The 21,367-nt window shown below is 33.0% G+C and overlaps 1 long non-coding RNA gene across 1 annotated transcript; it reads left to right on the top strand.

Moving 5' to 3' along the window:
* Nucleotides 1–18,080: 18,080 nt before the first annotated feature.
* Nucleotides 18,081–20,416, top strand: LOC105219237 (uncharacterized). Its single transcript, XR_852146.3, has 2 exons — nt 18,081–18,654; nt 18,729–20,416. It is a non-coding gene; the product is annotated as an uncharacterized LOC105219237 (long non-coding RNA).
* The last annotated feature ends 951 nt before the right edge of the window (nt 20,417–21,367 follow it).

Here is a 21,367-nt window from a genome sequence, read left to right as displayed (position 1 = left end):
GAGCCTCATCGCTGAACAAAATTTGTCGATAAACACATTTCGAACCGAACACTGATTTTGGTAATAAAATTCAATGATTTGCAAGCGTTGCTCGTTAGTAAGTCTATTCATGATGAAATGTCAAAGCATACTGAGCATCTTTCTCTTTGACACCATGTCTGAAATCCCACGTGATCTGTCAAATACTAATGCATGAAAATCCTAACCTCAAAAAAATCACCCGTTACTTAGATACGAAAGGGTAATGTCCAGTAAGTTTGGTTTCTATAGCTTTAGTTGCTAACGAGATATATACATACATAAAACCTATCAGTGGACGGGCGCACACCTACCTTTGCAAAAAAAAAAATCATCCAAATATACCATAAAATCCGATTTCCCCCATCTATACTATCAATTCTCCCAAGTTGCCAAGGAGTACTTCTTACTCAAGTCATCGAATCATCCGGATTCAACCCTTTTCGTCATCCTGATATATATGCAACTCCTTTAGTTTTAGTTGTTCGATGTGTACTGTGTGCAATATGTTGCAAGAGTATAAATTTTTGTTCGAAACTTTTTCCGAATTTCTTCATTGTCATTACTGCGTCACATCGTAAACACTTCTATGCTCGTTGGTATGCCATGGCGTATACTTATCAAATACGATATTTAATTTTTTAGTTTTTATGAGATAAGGAAGTATATTTGATCTTTGTTTTAAGGGCACTCAATCAAATATACATACGTCCGACTAAAATGAAATCATTGCATTTAGCCACTTGCCAATGAATAAAATATGAGTATTGACAGGATAGATGTTAAATTTAAAAATGGCTGCACGAGCTGAAATGCTGTAAGCTAAATATGCGCGGGTAAAATCAGAATAAAGAATGCTACATATGTGCCGAATATTTCTGTAGAACTTCCAGCACACATGTTTATATCAATAAAAAACAGCAAGAGAAGAGGGAAGCTCAAAAAAATAATAGTTCTGAATTGATTTTATTAGCGTACGCATGTAACGGGTGATTTTTTTGAGGTTAGGATTTTCATGCATTAGTATTTGACAGATCACGTGGGATTTCAGACATGGTGTCAAAGAGAAAGATGCTCAGTATGCTTTGACATTTCATCATGAATAGACTTACTAACGAGCAACGCTTGCAAATCATTGAATTTTATTACCAAAATCAGTGTTCGGTTCGAAATGTGTTTATCGACAAATTTTGTTCAGCGATGAGGCTCATTTCTGGTTGAATGGCTACGTAAATAAGCAAAATTGCCGCATTTGGGGTGAAGAGCAACCAGAAGCCGTTCAAGAACTGCCCATGCATCCCGAAAAATGCACTGTTTGGTGTGGTTTGTACGCTGGTGGAATCATTGGACCGTATTTTTTCAAAGATGCTGTTGGACGCAACGTTACGGTGAATGGCGATCGCTATCGTTCGATGCTAACAAACTTTTTGTTGCCAAAAATGGAAGAACTGAACTTGGTTGACATGTGGTTTCAACAAGATGGCGCTACATGCTACACAGCTCGCGATTCTATGGCCATTTTGAGGGAAAACTTCGGAGAACAATTCATCTCAAGAAATGGACCCGTAAGTTGGCCACCAAGATCATGCGATTTAACGCCTTTAGACTATTTTTTGTGGGGCTACGTCAAGTCTAAAGTCTACAGAAATAAGCCAGCAACTATTCCAGCTTTGGAAGACAACATTTCCGAAGAAATTCGGGCTATTCCGGCCGAAATGCTCGAAAAAGTTGCCCAAAATTGGACTTTCCGAATGGACCACCTAAGACGCAGCCGCGGTCAACATTTAAATGAAATTATCTTCAAAAAGTAAATGTCATGAACCAATCTAACGTTTCAAATAAAGAACCGATGAGATTTTGCAAATTTTATGCATTTTAAAAAAAGTTATCAAGCTCTTAAAAAATCACCCTTTATATACACATATTTGCATAATTCCACATTCAACGTAACGTTAAATAATATTGTTTTACATCAGTTCGCATTCATTGAATAGTGAATAGCATAACAGCTACGCAGCGGGGAATGGCGTGTCCGAAACGGTAGAAGGATAATAATAGGAAATGTTTGAGGTTAGTCAGAAGGCATATTATTGTAAGGGATATATAGTAATTGTTTTCTGTCAATCAACCCACTTATTTAATCAATTAGGCTAATTTATTAAATATGCAAACTTTAAACTTTTAATCATATGAATATACACGTAGTACTTAACATACACACTACTACATTTTTCCCAATTTGCTGCTGGTTCAGTCGTTTGAATAAGTTCCTTTCGAGCTTTAGTTCCTTTCACTTTTAATGTCTCTACGATGGTTACAACCACCAGAATAACACTCTCATTGTTCCCAATATGCTAATATGTAAGATCACGACCATGAACGAACTTTAAAGGAAAAAAACGGGCATCAAGGCAACCGTCACTAGTCATTGTTGTTACGAGTGGAGTCGTTTTAATTCAAAGAGTTCATTTGTCGCTCTGTCAATAGAGTAACAGGGTGATTAACTAAAGCAGAAAGCTACACGGCAAAATGTTCACTTTGGACTCTCGACTGATGAACATAACGGACTATATACCTTTTCATCTTTCATATGCGACTCCTCTCATATTGTTCTGTAGATTTGTTCTTGCTGGTAAAGGCACTTGTTATTGAGCAACATTTCTTGATGAAATTGGGTCAATTAAAAGCGTTTCAAAGGGTAGCTGCTATGACCACGGTTAACGTTCAAGTGGACAACCGAGAATGGTCGGAGGAGAGAGTAGTGTTTAATTGCGAATGCCAATCTTCTCGTTACTGTTGCTAATTTTGACACTTGCAGAAACTATAATCTCAATAGAACAGTTGTACTCGATGAACTTTGCGTATGTAGGCATAATAATATGATATTTCTTTTAGCACTTAGTTCTTGTTTTACTTGAACAATTATCGGTTATTTACCGTAACACCCATCAAACCATATCTGTGCATATATACAAAGTATTAAATAGAATTTGTCGAATTTTCGACATTTGCGGGAATGTCTCTAGGGCCAAGCATTGGTCGATTAAATCGTTTTATATCGATCTTGGACATTTGTGTCAACATTAACCCAACAAAATTTTGTAGAGATCTGTTTGCATCCCAAACTTATTCTCAATTGAAAATGTCACATTTTGAGCTGAATTCTCGACATTTGCGGGAAATTTTGCTTTTCTTTTTTAATTCCAAGAAAAGTGCGGTTGAGGCTCATCGTATGCTTTCGGATACGTACGGTGAGGCTGTCCTAAGTGAAAAAAACCTTAAATTTACAAAAAACGGCGGAAGCAAAGTTGTAGACCTAATATAATTTAGGGTTTTCTTTGTTATGACGTTTGTCCAGATATACCTAGTTATTTTGCACAACATGCTTTATGTGAAAATCAATTTCCCACTCAAGTCTACAATATACCACTCTGCCAATAAGAAATATATACATAAGTTCATATTAAAAACGAAAATGTATGTATTACTACGTTTCCATGTACCAGAACTGAAGAATTAAAGGAAATTAAAAGTAAATTGATATTAAATTGTATATACTCGTTTTAAAATCGTGTTTGTTTTTTTAATATACTTCTATAACTTATGTTCCCTTAACTGCAAAAACTTCAAAGAAATAAACAAATATTTTTATATATTGTACTCTTACTCCGACGACTCGTTCTGTTCTACCTAATATTTCGTTATTGACATGTGCACCATAACATATACTAGCAATGCATATCGCTTTTGTTGGGTGTTCGTTTGAGAATTAATAAAATACTTGACAAAAAGAATTTCAATCGACACTCCACACTGCTGAGCTTAAAGTGCATCATTCTAAGAGAGATGAAATTCATAACCGATTATCGAACTGTGCTATCTAATATGCATGTGAAATGCGAATGCAAATGTAAGTGAAAATGAATGTGAACTTTCCATTGAAATAATATGTGCTGTAGATATCACATGTAGAAAAAATATATACATATTTTTGTTTACAATGTACAAAGACATTGCTGTAGTATTGGCCAAAATATAACTAAATATGTTTATACATATACATACATATGAAAATTTGAAAGCTATATAGTTTCATTTTTAAGAATTTAAGTGGCAAATAAAATTAAATTTCAGTTTTACTGAAAAGAAAACAAATCTTTGCAGTAATCTCTTATGTATGCACTCTTTTCAGTTTATTAATCTCGCTAACTATTATTCAAACTTTAGTTGGTCAACAAGTAACAGGATTACGCCAGGAACTATAACGAATGCCGGTGAGAACACGAGGAATGTAAAAGCAGATTGTAACAAATCTATTAAGCAAAAAGTTGTGAAAAAGTGAATACCTCTGTTACATCCACATACGAATTTTGTGCGCGCATAACCATGATTTAACTTACGCGTTGTTTCTAAGAGAAAAAATGAAGGCAAAAAAATCGTCAATCCTCTGGCAAGGTCCACACATATGGTCGCTGCAGAAAATGTGACTATCCTAGATCTGAGAAAGAACTACCTATTGTAACGACAGTACTAGTTCTAGCTTAATACCTATGCAATGCGTTCAACTGTCTACTTTAACACGGAGATGTCATTGGCGGTGGCAATTATCGTCCAGTGCATTACTTTGCAACTCGGCTTTCACCGGTTCCACAGTTAACACGTGTTAACTGCTAATACGTTAGTGGCTTCGTAGAGAGCACACAAAAAAAACAGCAAAAACAAATATTCTACATATACATAAATTTAGATACATATAAATCAAGATTACGAATATATCATTGCATAAAATAACATATTTTCTAAATAATGGGTATTAATTCTCAAATGACTAAATGGCATTTCCGAATAACAATTTGAAAATAGTGAATCCTTAGATCGAAGCAGATTGGATTTGCAACATTTACATACGATTACAATATATGTACTTACATATGTGCGAATTAATACAATTTTATAACAGAAAGAAACCACTAATTCATAATAAACGCAGTAAGTAATTTCTGAGTACTTTACTTTAACTTTTGACCAATTTACACATATTTTAGACTTCATAACACTATTTCTATGTAAAAGATAGATGCACATGCAAGTTTTAGTACTTAAACTGCCTTTTAAAGGGCGTGTACTAACTTCCTGCAGCTTGTAATATTCATAGTAACCTTTTAACTGTGGCAGGAGTATACATAAACTGTGATTTTGACCCCTTTCCAGCAAGTGAGCGCAACCAAAATTCTTCTCAATCAATATCACACTCCACTTTTTTCATCATTGTTTGCCAGTTATTTGTGGTTATGCCACACATTTATATATATTAACGTAATTTCGTTGTACTACGCCTTAGCTAGCTAGCTGTTTAGACGGTGTTTAGGATAATAGTCTGCCATTTACTAACTATTAAGGTAAAATATATGACCAACATTAGTTATTACCAAAATTTGCTCCCAAAGACTAACATAGACCATAGATGTTGCTTGAATACTTGCAAATAACTGAGTTCTAGAAAATGTATACTCCCACTTCTAAAATTACATTTGTAGAATGATGTACTTAAATATATATGTATAAATATATCCACAGAAGACTCTGCATTAGATTAAATTTTGATAAGTGAAGTGTGATATTCTCAGACTGTTCTAAAACACGGGTTTCAACACTTTGTTACATTTTTCCTTTAATTATAGGATGAAGGAAGCTACAGTTGAACGAGAAGACAAAGATGGCGAATCTGCAGTATAACATAAACTTGCCAGTCCACTGCACAAATAGCTTTCACAGTTTTGATATTTTATTTTAGGAATGCTTCATCAAATCATCAAATTTACTATTTCCGATGTAACTAAAAAGCAATGAATATGTTTGTGTATAAGAACATTCGGTGTGAATTTGCAAATGCGAATATTCATTTACGCAAAGGCATTTCTGGCAAATTATTCCGGTTTAACCAATTTTCGAATGAATAATTTACGGACCGTAGCAAGAATGAGAGCGAAATTTGCAAATATTCATGTAACAACAGAGCAGCTGTGAACATATTCATAACAATTACTAATGCTTAAATAGAAGTGTCTAAAATTCCAATTGCATATACACAAAAGCAAGGAAATAGATATATAGTTTAAAAATAGTTCAAAGCAAAGTACGATATTCGTATATGCAAATAAAGGGTGATTTTTTAAGAGCTTGATAACTTTTTAAAAAAAAAAAAACGCATAAAATTTGCAAAATCTCATCGGTTCTTTATTTGAAACGTTAGATTGGTTCATGACATTTACTTTTTGAAGATAATTTCATTTAAATGTTGACCGCGGCTGCGTCTTAGGTGGTCCATTCGGAAAGTCCAATTTTGGGCAACTTTTTCGAGCATTTCGGCCGGAATAGCCCGAATTTCTTCGGAAATGTTGTCTTCCAAAGCTGGAATAGTTGCTGGCTTATTTCTGTAGACTTTAGACTTGACGTAGCCCCACAAAAAATAGTCTAAAGGCGTTAAATCGCATGATCTTGGTGGCCAACTTACGGGTCCATTTCTTGAGATGAATTGTTTTCCGAAGTTTTCCCTCAAAATGGCCATAGAATCGCGAGCTGTGTGGCATGTAGCGCCATCTTGTTGAAACCACATGTCAACCAAGTTCAGTTCTTCCATTTTTGGCAACAAAAAGTTTGTTAGCATCGAACGATAGCGATCGCCATTCACCGTAACGTTGCGTCCAACAGCATCTTTGAAAAAATACGGTCCAATGATTCCACCAGCGTACAAACCACACCAAACAGTGCATTTTTCGGGATGCATGGGCAGTTCTTGAACGGCTTCTGGTTGCTCTTCACCCCAAATGCGGCAATTTTGCTTATTTACGTAGCCATTCAACCAGAAATGAGCCTCATCGCTGAACAAAATTTGTCGATAAACACATTTCGAACCGAACACTGATTTTGGTAATAAAATTCAATGATTTGCAAGCGTTGCTCGTTAGTAAGTCTATTCATGATGAAATGTCAAAGCATACTGAGCATCTTTCTCTTTGACACCATGTCTGAAATCCCACGTGATCTGTCAAATACTAATGCATGAAAATCCTAACCTCAAAAAAATCACCCGTTATTTATTCAGAAGTCATTGCCAGATGGTCAGTAGTAATTTTTCTATTACTCGAGTTGTACAGAATGGTAAAACCTTTACTCTACCCCTACTGTACGAATATACAATATACAATTAAATAGGTATCTCAGGTATTTTATTTTTCGTTAAAACAAAAATTAAACTCAGTATTTGCATACAATATACTCTAGTTATTGACTAGTGGAGTATAAAAACCATCAACCAGAAAAGCAGTCACTCGTTACTGCTTTAATTAACGCCAACGGTGTTGGTTCGTGATTGAAAATACATATTTCACCCATAGGTTACATACTCGTATATTATGTGCTTTCATACTTCAACGATCAGAACTTTGAGCATCATGAATCAAAGGACATTAAAACATATATTTTTTTTTTGGTTAAACATTATTCATTAAACATTTTTACCTATGAATTATTATCAATCATCAATAAATTGAAGATTTATGATTTCCAAATTGTTTAATGCAAACGCACTTTCAGTTGGGAATCTTTAACTCAAATAATCTCGTCATCATACTTTTTTTACACTCTTTGATTTAGACAAAACGACTATGCTACTATGAACAAAATCAAACATTCGTTACTTGAGAAGTGAAATGATCACGTGCACTGCTGCGTATGATCAACATACTGAGTCCCAGATAATTACAGTTTATTTTCCGTTTAGATTAAGGTATCGATATTATTCAAGTGCGAGAATTTATTTATCGAAGAGCTGCTCGAATGTATTATACTTTTCTCATGGATTGTATGCGTTTTTAAGTCTTGAAATTACTTATAACTAAAGTAACACTGATCAAGAACAGTATTTTATGTATGAAGAAAGATATAAAAAAGTCCTTTAAGTAAATTTGAACAAGATTCTTACCCATTGCTGACGCAAATAATGTACTCACCAATCCACCGGCAATATTCCCAAGTGAGATTTCTCCTTTTCGGCTATTTTATTACCTCATTAAATACATCCAGTAAAAGTCGATGTAAAGGATTAATGTAGTTATTATTGATAAATAGACTGGCTATTAATATATTAGTATTAGGAAGTCGCTTTTAACATGCTACGAGTATAGGTCACATTTATCAATTATTATTGTTGTATTAGCAAGGTATCTTGTCCAAGTCTTATTTTGACGAAATTAAAGGATGAATAGAAACATTATTCGTTTTATTCGAAATTTAAAATAGCAAACGTGAAGACAATTATAATGTTATATTCAACGCTTATTATGTAAAGGTAAGATATACTCGCATACTTCGCAATTCGATAGACCGAATTTAATTAAATATATCTAAGCAAAACATTTTACCTTATTTCATATCTTATTTTGTTACTAAACTCAATTGAAAATTAGATCATTAACTCTTACAATATACAATATATTTGTTTACACATGTACATTAAATTTAATTTGCGCTTTCCTATTGACTCATAACCCCAATGAACTTTTGTTGAGAAAGATCAACAGAGAACGGGCGATGACTAGTTGAAAGCAAATCAATCAAAAATGTGAGAATTAGAATGAGAATATTTATTTTGCTTTCAAAATGAAACTTAAATTGCTCTTGTGATCTAAAAGTTTTGACTTGGTCGTAAAAACTTCAACCCTCGCCTCTTTGGTTTTCCAACTGCATCATTTGAATGCATGTCCTTAAAGAGGGTAGTTTTAACCTTGTGTGGTACTCGTTCGAGTACAATTTGCAGTTTTAGAAGCCCTCTTGAGTGAAGAATTTGCATATATATTATTGGCACTCTGAGTAAGATGACATTGATATCAGATGATCTATATTTAAAATTTTTAATTTGGTACAGAAGATAAACAAAAAGACATAGTACAAAAAACTTTGAAAGGATGACGTAACCCGAAGTTTAGTTTTAATTGGTTAATGTATCTCTCTAACTGAAAGATTAAGATTATAGCAGCCTGCTTTGTAAGTGGAAGGATACGAGTACCAGATTTTACTTTTAAGTGCAAATTCAGCATTTTGTGTTATGCTTAATGAAGCCTTTGCAGTTAAGTGGAGTGGTGCAGCTATTTATATTTTTCCAGCCTTTTGAACAAGTGGCAATGAGTAAAAATACAAAAGCTCTGGAGAGACTTGGACATATTATATTACTAAATTCATAGTTCTTATAAATTTTCTTATTCGTTTACATTACTCGAAATTATAAAACAGTTGGTGAAGCTGGTATGAGATTATAAGATTTGATATGAGTGAATTTATGGTTTCCTAAAGTACACTTCAGGATTACATTCGAACGTAAAACTTCAATTTCTCTATAAGCATTTGGACTAAAGAGTCAGAGGGCGCATACGTAAATACTTTGTCAATTTCATACATTTGGTATATTACAATAACCAATAAAGATAACAATTTTGTAAATCCAACTTGAGAGCAAACAATGATTTGAAGTTAAATATTTTAGTCACTATCCAAAGGCATCACAAAAAAAAACCGATTTCCTCCCTTACCGTTCCTTTCCTTTTCTTCCTATTTCACTCTTTATCGATTTGTGGCTGAAACTTTATCAATTCGAAAGTTTATTTCTTTTGTTTTGAAATTACATGTGTTAAAGTTGAGAAACTAATTGAATTAGAAACGATTTCGTTAAATGCATCAATACAACTTTTAAACATCGTTTTGAACATGTACACATGTAAACCATAAAATTCGTTTAAACTTTTTTCTAAAACTCTTTAAACTTTCGTACACTCATATATATTGTTGACCCAATAAGAAACATTTCTTGAATCCAACGACATTCATTACCAAACATCTATTTTATGATGACGAACAACTTTGATATTATTGTAAATGATATCGCTCATTTACTTGAATAGTGTCACAACTCAAAAAAGTCGATTTTTCAGGAGAGCGATTTAAAGTTTTCAATTGTCTCTTATTTAGCAAATATAGAATAATTCCATAAGTTTATTAACAAATCTAGTGGCGTGTAATATATTAAATACAATGTTGAGCATAAATGGACCAAATAGAGTATACTAATGGTGTTTCTTGGGCATAAACGTGACCCATTTTGAATTGTGTCGTTATTTGTGAAAAAAATAATTCAATTTCGCCGTCATAAGTCAAATGTGTCGTTTTTGTTGAAAAAAATCAATACGAAAACTTTAATTACGTTTCACCAATATCGTTGTAATACAAAATATGTCGTTCTTTCTGAAAAGAAAACCAAATTCACTCTATGACAATATGTGTTGTAACACAAAATATGTCTCTCTTTCAGATAAAAATCCATGCCTAATTCTGGCTCAACTGAGAGGTGTCGTTATTGTAGTTAAAAAATAATCCAACATAACAAGTTTAATAACGGCACATTCTTATTTCACGGTTTATTTTTCTACGCATCGGAATGAAATTTTTATACAATATGGACGCTGAAATTGCGCACATTTCTGCATACTCAACTCAAAAATCGTGTTTTTTGAGTTGTGACACTATTCAAGTAAATGAGCGATATGATCCAAATGAGGAGATAATTATACTTTGTAGTTTCGCTACTTTTGATATACGAACCCATATAGGTCGAAATCTTACAGCATTTAAATTTTGTGCTTTTGCACCATACCGAATTCTGCATTTTCTGTTTAAAATAAAACTAAGGTCCCTACGAATTTTTTTTAATATGTGAAGATAGAAAAATTGTCCAAGTAGCTGCAAAATAAAAAGAGAAATAGAAATTGCCGTAACACATGAAACTTTTTTTCGTTTTTGCTGTAAAGTACTAAAAGCTCTGCACATCAGTTTCAGACATAACTGTAAGGATTTGTCTGCAAATACAACACTTTTATTGATACAAAAAATACTTTATTGCACACCTACATGAACATATATGTACATGTCTCTAAAAATCTTGTATATATCACATGCCACAATATTTTAAAAGTACTTGAGACGACCAGATTGTGGTAACAAAGGCGTTATTCTACTTGCTGACAAATATTTGCAAACTCCGCTGCCAACTAGAATGAAAATAAAATGAAGTCAATATGATAGTAAAGAGATACAGTAGAACTCCAATTATCCGAATTAATGGGGACCCTGACCCATTCGGATAATCAAATATTCGCATAATCGGATTTTTTTTTTTTAAATTGCCATTGGAGAGAATAAAAGCTACGTTTTGATATTACACTATTTTTTTATTGAATTAAATGAAAGAAACATGAAATTTTCACATGTTTTAAATATATGTGTACTTATGTATGTGCAAGTTTAGAAATAAAAATCATTGTTTTTTAAACATCTCCGTCAATGTAAGCTGTTTTGCGGTCATCAACCGTTTTCGGGCAGCCAGGTCACGCATTCGCTTGAGCAGTTGCAAGTGGTCACACTCGGGCTGACGCTCCATCCACTTCGAAGCAGTCTCGAGGCCGGCAAATGCTTCACTAGCTGATGGTCCAGCGTCTACTTCAACATCAGCAGAAAGTTCTTCTTCCACTTCCACTTCGCGGGGGGAAGTCAGTGTAGGCACAACGGCAAGTTAAGACAAGTCAAGCCAAGACTTGACGCGCAAACACTGGCTTCGCGGGGGGAAGAATAATAGCGCACTTAGACTTTTTTGGACAATTTTTTGTGATTCGGATAACCGGCGATTCGGATAGTCGGAGTTCGGATAATTGGAGTTCTACTGTACTAAAAATCTGATATAATAGAAATGGCGATAATTTGAAATCAAAAGAAAATCATGAGAGTTACGGATTGAGTACTTACCGTATTGCGAAATACTAGATGTAGAATAAAAAAATTTAGAGACACGATTTGAAGTCAAAATATAATTCTACGATAATAACTAAATAACTGGTAATACTTACCTTCACGCACTTCGCAAGAAATAATAATAATTAAATTCGTAAGTGTTACTTTTGCATATTGTTATTTACTTAAGTTTACTTTACTTTACAGTAATTGATTTTTTGCATTATTAAAATATTTTTCTCTTAAAAACCATCTACTACTTTCTATATCTTTAGTTTCATAAATCAAATAGAAACATTGTTGTGTTCGTATTCCCTTCAGACTCTAACGACAGTATTAAAGGTGTCCTTTAGCTTTAAAGATAAAAACCAAAGTTTCAAACTTTATGTCAATGTTTTTAATGTGATTGCTAAATACATAGTTATTAGTATCTTATGCTCGTCTCTAGATTTTGAAGGCTGTCTTCTGTCCATCCCACTTTCTTCCTTTATCTTTACAAGAGGGAATATATTCTATTCATTTAGTTTAAATGATAATTAGCCCATATTTTGCAATATGCTTTACGTCATTTCACACAAAATAAACTTCATTTGGACGCACATTGTAGTTGCCTAATAAAGACATGAATAAACTATAGGCTACTGTACGCAATCATCTGCTGCTGCTGCTACTGCCATGTTCCTGCCATTCAACATATGAGTGCGTTTTTTTTATGTGTGTCATCATCCTGGTGATTTCTCCAACTCTTTAACTTAAGCGTTCATTTAGCTTTTGTGCATAACTTTATATTTCTCATCCCATTTTTAGTATTTTTCTTATAAGCCAGTGCATTAGGTGCTCAGCTACTGCACGAATTTCCATCGCATTCTTTCTACTTCCCTCTATGACCGCATTAATCCCTTATAAGTTAAAAAGTTTGCACTTCGCCTTAACTTCACCTCAATGCATTCCTGTTGCTGTAGCGATCAAGGATAAGGCACTCGTTGGTATATGACTGCCGCTGTTACCTTTCTATGCTGGTCGTGTTATCTCTATTGCAAATATAGTTAACGTCACTACGGCAGCTTTCATTGAGTTACTGGCAAATGCTTTGATAATACTCGATCCGTGCAACATGTAACACCAGACAATGTGTGCCATAAAACCACGGGTGTGATGAGTTTACCCTTTGCTTGCCTAACGCAGACGGACAAGCATAACATTTTCCACGTATTTGTACGTCCAGCACAGACTGCTGAGCAAATGTAAAAAAAGTGACTGTAATAAATATATAATTAAGGAACTGGTTTTCTATGTGGATGTTGTTACTTTAGCATTTCTTATTTTTCGCAGTGATTGTTCGATAATTGTTTGACTTGTGTTGGATTAAATTAAGTAATTATTTTTAATATTTTCTAGTTTTAATTTAATAATTCATTAATTTGATTCTGATTTTTTTCCAATAATTCAATCTCTTTGTAAATTTATAATAGAAGCATGGTAGGAAAATTGTGATCAGTGTGCAAAAAGAGCAATACTCTCCAAAAAGAAAACTACTTGCAATGTTTGTAAAATTTGTTAATCACTGATTTACATCATTGTGACTGAAAATTCCACGGAGTTTTTTCGAAATCAATTACAGTTTGTAAGTAGTTTAAGATTTTTATATACACACTGGGGTAGAAAATTAAAGTATAAAATTTGATTTTAACTGGGTTTTTAAGGCTGGTGTTATGCTGAAGGATGAATTACTTCTTGCTATACATAAATTTTATTTAATAATATATGGACACGCATATGCAAGAAAGATTATAGAAATAAGTAGCCAATGCAGTGGCTATTATGTTATTTCTTTTAGAGAGTATTATTACATATAGTAAATAGAATTGATATCGAATGCCAAAAAGGGTACCGAGAATTACCACAGAGAATAATACGGTAAATAACTAAGCAAATTCCACAATGAATGGTTGCCACTTGGCACTCAGCATTATGTGAAGCAGCGAGAAACAACAATGAAAAGTAAAAGGTTTCAAGTATTGAAAAGTTACAGCAAGTCCCATAAAAATTTGTTATTTTTTCACTTGACTATCCGAAGAAAGGAACTATGTTGCATGGCGAATATGGTTGAGTGGCTTATCCTTAAACATGACATGGCAAGACAATAAGATGAATAAGATACAATGACTATCGATTTGTAATAGACGACAATAAGTAGACTGATAGTTTTTTTTTTTTCAATATTTCTTTATTTATTGAATCTGCTTTGTTTAAAGCCTAACAATAAGTATTAAAATCTTAAATCTATTTACAACTAAGTAAGCTGAAGAATGTGTTTGAGCTTTTTGGCAGAACGTTGCTCTTTAGTAGGCAGGTAGATCTCTTCTTTTTAAACGAGTTTGATTGGAATGTACCAAGGCGTTTGCCAATGGGTTTGGATGTTCACGAAGTTTAGAAATATATTTCTTTCTGCTGTCCTCTATTTCCTTCTTTACCATAGGAATATCAAGATCCTTATGGATATTTTCATGTACCATGGTAAACCCGTTATTGTTCTAAGCATTTTAGATTGGAATCTCTGAATTATATCAATGTTGGTTGCACAGGTCGTACCCCACAGTTGAATACCATACATCCAAATCGGTTTTATGATTGCATTGTATAACAGGACTTTGTTGTCTAGGCTAAGTTTAGAATGTTTGTTTAGAAGCCAATTTAAATTTGCTGCTCTTAACTTCATGCAAGTTACTTTACTCGCTATATGTTTCCGCCACGTAAGCCTTCGATCCAGGTGACTGATAGTTGGTAATTCTTTTAACGGACCATTTCGGTGCCGAATTACCAGACAAATAATGTATGTATGTTCGGTTACTGAAATTACCTTTACCCACGAACAATCACTGGAAAATTCTTTCAAAACACGAACAAGGTTTTACTGATGGAAAGGAACAAAATCATATTTGTAAATAATTTTCAAAGGCTTAAAATGTGTTAGTAGTAATACTTTGTGCTAGAATTGAATTGACATGACAATGCAGAATTTTGGGGCGACCTTGACTCACTATCGAACATGATGACGAAGGTTGGGTGGTAAAGTGGGGCGCCTGCAGCTGTGACCATCGGCAAACATAAAATAGAAATAAAAATTAATTAATTATGCATATGTTCTTAATTCCGCTGATACTGTGATAGCCCTATACTTTAAATTGTATATAATGGCGTGTATTAGGATATGGTGAAATCTATACAAATCGGTTTTTGGTTTTAATTATATAAAAATCTATTTCATGCAATAAAATTCATCTAAATATCTCTTATGGAATAACCCCTATACATTCTTAAGCTCACCTGCTTTACATCGTGGTACGTATATTATCGCAACTAGTATACGGTTTGCATGTAGGTGGCATTGCAATTAGTCAAGTGTATAGTGGGCGACCTTAAATACATGCTTGATATATATGTATATACATACATGTAAATTTTATATGTACTCGCCACCTGTTGCTTATCCATGTTTTTATAGCTTTGTGGTTGCATGTAAATTACGATGACTTTGAAATTACCTTCCCATAGACAGATAAGACATATTTAATATTCAACTTCTTTGTTGTATATTCTGTATATTTATTGACAGTTTACCTTTCAGAAACAAATTAATATACATAAACTTAATCATATTTGTGTACTGTGTAGGTAATTATAACCGTTTATTTAACGGTTTAAATTTTTTAATAATGCACATGTTGATACGTGTGTACACATATTAATTTTCATAAATGCTGATCGGATCTAAGTTCACGTACAATTACACCTAATTCTGTTTTTACACGAATTATTTTTACACGAATTTGAAATAACACGAGTAAATACGAAAAAATATTTCTATTTTTACACGACATAATTTGAAATAACACGAATACAAAAAAAAACAAAATTACTTTTTTTACATGAATTATTGGATTTAACAGGGAAGTTTATAATGGGTTAACGCGAAATAAAATTTAATCTAAGATAACTGATTTCGTTCAAAAATCTACTGATGTCCCAACACAGTCGGCTAGAAATGATAATGATCAACAAAATCATTCCAGTGATGGCAGTGATATTGTAGTCTTCCGCAAACGTTTACGTTTATTATCAGACAGTGACAATAAATAAAATTGTTTAATGTTTAAATTTTTCTTATGGTTGTACTTTATGTTATTTAAGTTTTTTGGCAATGAATTTCTGATATTATTTTTTTATGAAATCTAAATTTTAATTTATTTTATTATAATTTAGTTTATTTAATAAATTAAAACGAAAATAAATTCTTAAAATAACTACAACAATATTCTTTTTATATTATTTAGTCTAATTTTAACTTATTTTTTGAGGTCTAGAACCAATCTATTATTTTTGTACTTGGCCAGTATCTTTTTTTACACGATTTTTTTTTACACGAATTTCTCGGGAACCATTCTATCGTGTAAAAACAGAATTAGGTGTATACTTATCGGCATATATATGTACATATGGAATGTAAAAGATATACACACTTACATGTATGTAACGTCATACGATTTAATGTGCCAGCTATCCCATAAGGTTTTTTAAAATGACAACGGTGATTTAATATCGTCTTCAGAAATGTAGTATGTAAAGTAAATCTCTGCAATTCCAACGGCATAATACTCAAGATCCTTAGAATTCATTAAGCACAAAATATTATGAATAAACAGATGGCGAACGAAATGTAAGAAAAAAAGGCAGAAGACATTAGCTACTAAAAACGGAAGCTGGGTAACAGCAGCAGTTGGCGCAAACAACACCCGCTGTGGATGTTGATGAGCTACCGTCCGAACACTCGAAAAACATCCACTTATGAGAGCATCTGCCTTCTGTTATTCTTGCTCACATGTTTCATTTTCTGTCGCCTTTCAAAGCAGACGCCGCAATCCACTGAAACAGTGGTTCAATAAATAATATTTTTGCCTTATCGGTGTCTGGTACGGAGTCTGATATGGTTTTTATTCAAGGCAAAGTCATATATACAAGGTTTATATAAATATATAACTGTAAGGACACAAATTTGGTTGGACATATCAATACATCAGGAACTGGGACAAAGTTTCTACATTACAATTGGTGCTAGTCTAAAGATTTTCGGATGCAAATTTTGAAATCATAATAAATTACTGTACTGGAAAATCTTTATGTACTGTAAGTACTTATTAACAACTATAAGTAAGGAATGCAGAAAGTGTTAAGTTATACATTGGTCAACGCCCAACAAACTTTTTTAAAAGAGATTATGGACGTAAATTAGTAATAATATTCGATGTACTAGAACAAACTAGTTTCATACCATTTCATTTTCCTTCCATATGTGGTTTATGGTGCTTGCTCTTGTTTGTTGTTCTTTCTTTACTGCAATCGGATGCTATTATTAATAACTACAATCGGACCATAACATTTCAAGGTCCCATATCGAACATCACGGCCTCAGTGCTTGTGGCTATTTTTTTAAGGAAACTATCGGCGAATCTTTCAGATATTCTAAAGGAGTTCAAAGGAGATGTGTTTCTCATAATAGCGTGCATCTGTGTCCAAAATGGGGAAAATCACAACACTTCCTCTATCCCCCAAAATTTTCTAAAAACATTTTAATAACTGCTAGTTATACATAGTGACTTGCAACGATAAATTCAAAATTTTGCAATTTTTTGTGATTATTCTATCGTAAAATATTACAAAGAAATATTAACTTACAAAAATACTTTTTAAAACATATATAGGTATGTACTTGTAAAAATACTTTTGCACTGATTCTGTGAAATTAAAAAGAGAAAAATAGAAATCAACAAGAAAACTTGTTTGCTTACATTTTCCGGCACATATACATATATCGCAATATCTGCACAATATACACTGAGTGCAAAGTTTACTCTGGATAGTGAATTCCTGGAAAACACAAAAAGAAATGTGGCAGAAATTTTGGACTTTTCAGCGCGTCTTAAAAAAGTTATGGCTGTAGACGTAAACAAAAGTAAAGCAAAAAGAACTAGCAAGAATTAAAAGTAACAAAACGAAAAATATTTGTTTGTTTACTTTAAACTGCTCCCTAGTTCATCACACTTAATGTTTGGTTAGTTTGTCTAAGGTGTGGTTGAGCTTAAATTATTTTACCAACTCCATTTCTTTTAAGTTATCAGTATACTTTAAAATTTTAACGAAAAGTTAGGTTTTTTTTTAGATTTGGACCCTGCGTTAGATCTTTCGAAATTCGTCAACAGCCGTTAGCAATAATGTAGATTTCTCCTCATCTTATTTTTGCCAAATTTTACGTTTAGGTGAGTTAAAAGATTTATTATGAGAAACTTGAAATCGCACGCATGTATTGTCTTTTGATTTTTCCTCTTATTATAAAACTTAGAGGCGTTGAAAAAGAGTTGAATAAGAGTTAAGGAGGCAGTGAGTTTAAAATAAAGTTTATATATAAGTCATGAGAAATTTGCCTTTTTCAATATTTTTTAAATTGAAAATTGTTTGAAATCCAAACAGCCTTTGATATATGTTTCTTATAAATTTATGAAAATGTATAAAATTTGTAAAAGCTTCTGCAGCAGTCACAAACAGTCAATATGAAGCTAAATAACATATATGTAACAAAAATGAGTGGAAGAAAAGCATGTTGGGTATGGAATTTTTTCAAAAAGTCAATGGCTGTTTGCACCGTTGTATGCTCGATATGTAGTGCTATACTCAGATTCAATTGCTCGACATCATCAATGAACAACCATTTAAAGTATGTGCACAGAAAAGAACTGGAGCTTAGACGTAAGTGTAAATTTAAGAATGCACATCAGTAAGTGTTTTTCTTATTGGTATGTTTTTATAAATGATAACATTAGTACAGATTTGAACATGGAGATAGCATCGAGTTTAACACAACAAAAACGGAAAGCAATTTACAATGATGAGAAGTACATTCAGAAATTAATCAAGCTGTGTGCGCATCCATCAGCGTAGATGAGTGGTCACCTCGAACACAGGATGTCTATATTTCTGTGGAAGCACAATATGTTAATAATGACGAGTTATGCAGCGTCACTCTTTGCAATAAGCAATTGCATACATATTATGGATATAAACTATATTTTATTCTTATTTCAAGGGTGTACAACATTTTTCGATCAAAGGATAGATGTCAAAGTTGTATATTAAAAAAATTTGTAATTTTTGTAGTTTAAAAACTTTTTTTTTACACAATTTTTAAGTTTTTTTTCCTGGAAGATTTATTCTGCAATTATATAAGCATAGCAGTAGAAAGGTAATTTTTTTCGAACATTCATCTGTGACCACTTTCATATATGTAAACTTGATCGATAATTGTTCAACACCATTTAAATAATAGGAAAAGGTAGTTTTTATCCATATTTTTGATTTTTTAGTAACTGGATCTTGTAATTAATAATAATGTATTTTATTAAGCCTCTTTTTGAACTTATAAGGCAAATATTTTGATTTTGGAGGCTAACTTCGAAACTCGCAGAATACGCTTTTTATACTTATGGCTGCATCTCCCGGAAAAATTAAGTTTGATCCTATACCCAGCCGAGTGTTTGTACTAGAGCTCTTGGTATTCGACTAATCGACTAACCGAATTAACCGAATAGGGCATTATCCGAATAATAATCGCCCCTATTCCCGTTGTCGTTATCGTTTTAAAACGACTTAAGAACGCCTATTTGGCATTCTTGTTTATCGATAATAAATTGAGATTCCCCAATTTGAAACGACTATAGAAACGACATAGAAACAGTCGTTTTTCGTCGTTGCTATAATTGTGAGCGACATAGAAACGATGCGTTGTTTGAAGGGATATTTGAAGTGAAAATTAAAATTCCAAATCGGAAACAGTTTGAAATTTTAATTTCTGAAATGGAAAAATATCCTGCATATGCCAAGGACTTTAGAAAAGGGATAAATCCTTTAAATTTCGATTTTTTGGGAGGGATATTTTTTCCCAAAAAAAAAAAAACTAAATCCAAAAACTAAAACTCCAACTAAACGAGGAGTTAATAAACAGATACCCATGTCGCTTTTGGCTGGACCACTAGGTAGAGTAGTCGGATTAGCCAGAAGCAATGAGCATGAGACGCTGGAAGTATAACATATTTTAAAAACAAGTTTGGAGGACGCAGATGTCACCACTACTTCTTTTAAAAAATCAAATAAAGATGGAAGACTAACATTGTTGTACGTAAGTACAATAATTACAGTGATAACGTTGTTTAGAGTCAATAGAGAATAGCATAAAATCCATTAAGGACTGCTTTAAAATGTGTCTCGTTACATAAGGAGAAATTTTTATATGGGAAAAGAGCGCCTTAAAGTATACTATATAAAATATGTAGACAAATTTCGATAACTTTTCTTAGGCGTTACGATATACTTCAAGAATACCAATTTTGGAACGAAACGACGATAAGAACGACGACGACTTAAGCGCCAAATACACGACACGAACATTTCCGCGAACATTCCCGTTATGTAATATTTCTGCGAACTTTTCTGTCGTGTATGGTGGTGTTTGCCAGTTCGCGCAAATGTTCGCCAAAAATCAAAATATTTTAATTTTTGGCTAACATTTGCGCGAACTGTTCGTGCGTGTATGGCGAAATGGCTCATAATCGTAGTAATTTCTGAACGGAACAGACGTGCTCGGAAAAGTAAATTGGACAATAAAAAATTTCTGAGTGAATTAATTGAAATGTATAAATCTTTGCCATCATTGTGGCAAGTAAAAAGCAAAGATAAAGCAAAGATTCTCTCTTTTTTCTACGCTTAATTGCCACAGCGAGCAATATTGCTGCAGCACAATTGTTGTCCGTATTCATCGCTGTCTGAAAGAGAACAAATGTTCGTCCAAAAGTTCGTATGGTGTATGGCCAAAGCTGCGAACAAGATTGCGGAATGTTCGCGGAAATGTTCGTGTCGTGTATTTGACGCTTTAGAAACGACTATTAAAACGACAACGACAACGGGAATAGGGCCGAATATTCGGTTTGCACTATTCGGATAGTCGTCAGTCATCGACTATACGATTAACTGCTCATTTCCAACTATCCGGTTAACCGTTCGTTGTCGACTATTCGAATAGTGTAAGTTCATTCAATTTCCATTTTTATTGAAAAAAGTGAAATACATGAAAAATGCGCACAACTGACATTTTCACAAGTAAAAACAAACAAAAATCAAAGGCTGCTTGGATTTCAAACAATTTTAATTTATTCGAATAGTGACAGTCGAACTATTCGAATAACCGCAGTAGAACGACTATTCTAGTAGTCGTAACATTAGAATAGTACTAACCGGTTAATATTCGTACGAACGGTTACAAACCGGATATTCGAATAATCGGTTTTCAGGTTAAACGAATAATTTTAAGAGCCCTAGTTTGTACAATGAAATAAATTTGATTCAAATTTTAAATTCATAGGTAGTTTGTTTAGTTTTTACCGATAAAAGTGAAACAAAAAGCAATGAT

Source organism: Zeugodacus cucurbitae, chromosome 5, assembly GCF_028554725.1.
Source record: "Zeugodacus cucurbitae isolate PBARC_wt_2022May chromosome 5, idZeuCucr1.2, whole genome shotgun sequence".
NCBI lineage: Eukaryota > Metazoa > Arthropoda > Insecta > Diptera > Tephritidae > Zeugodacus > Zeugodacus cucurbitae.
The sequence above is the reverse complement of the archived record's forward strand: the minus strand, read 5'-3'. Positions and strand labels throughout refer to the sequence as shown.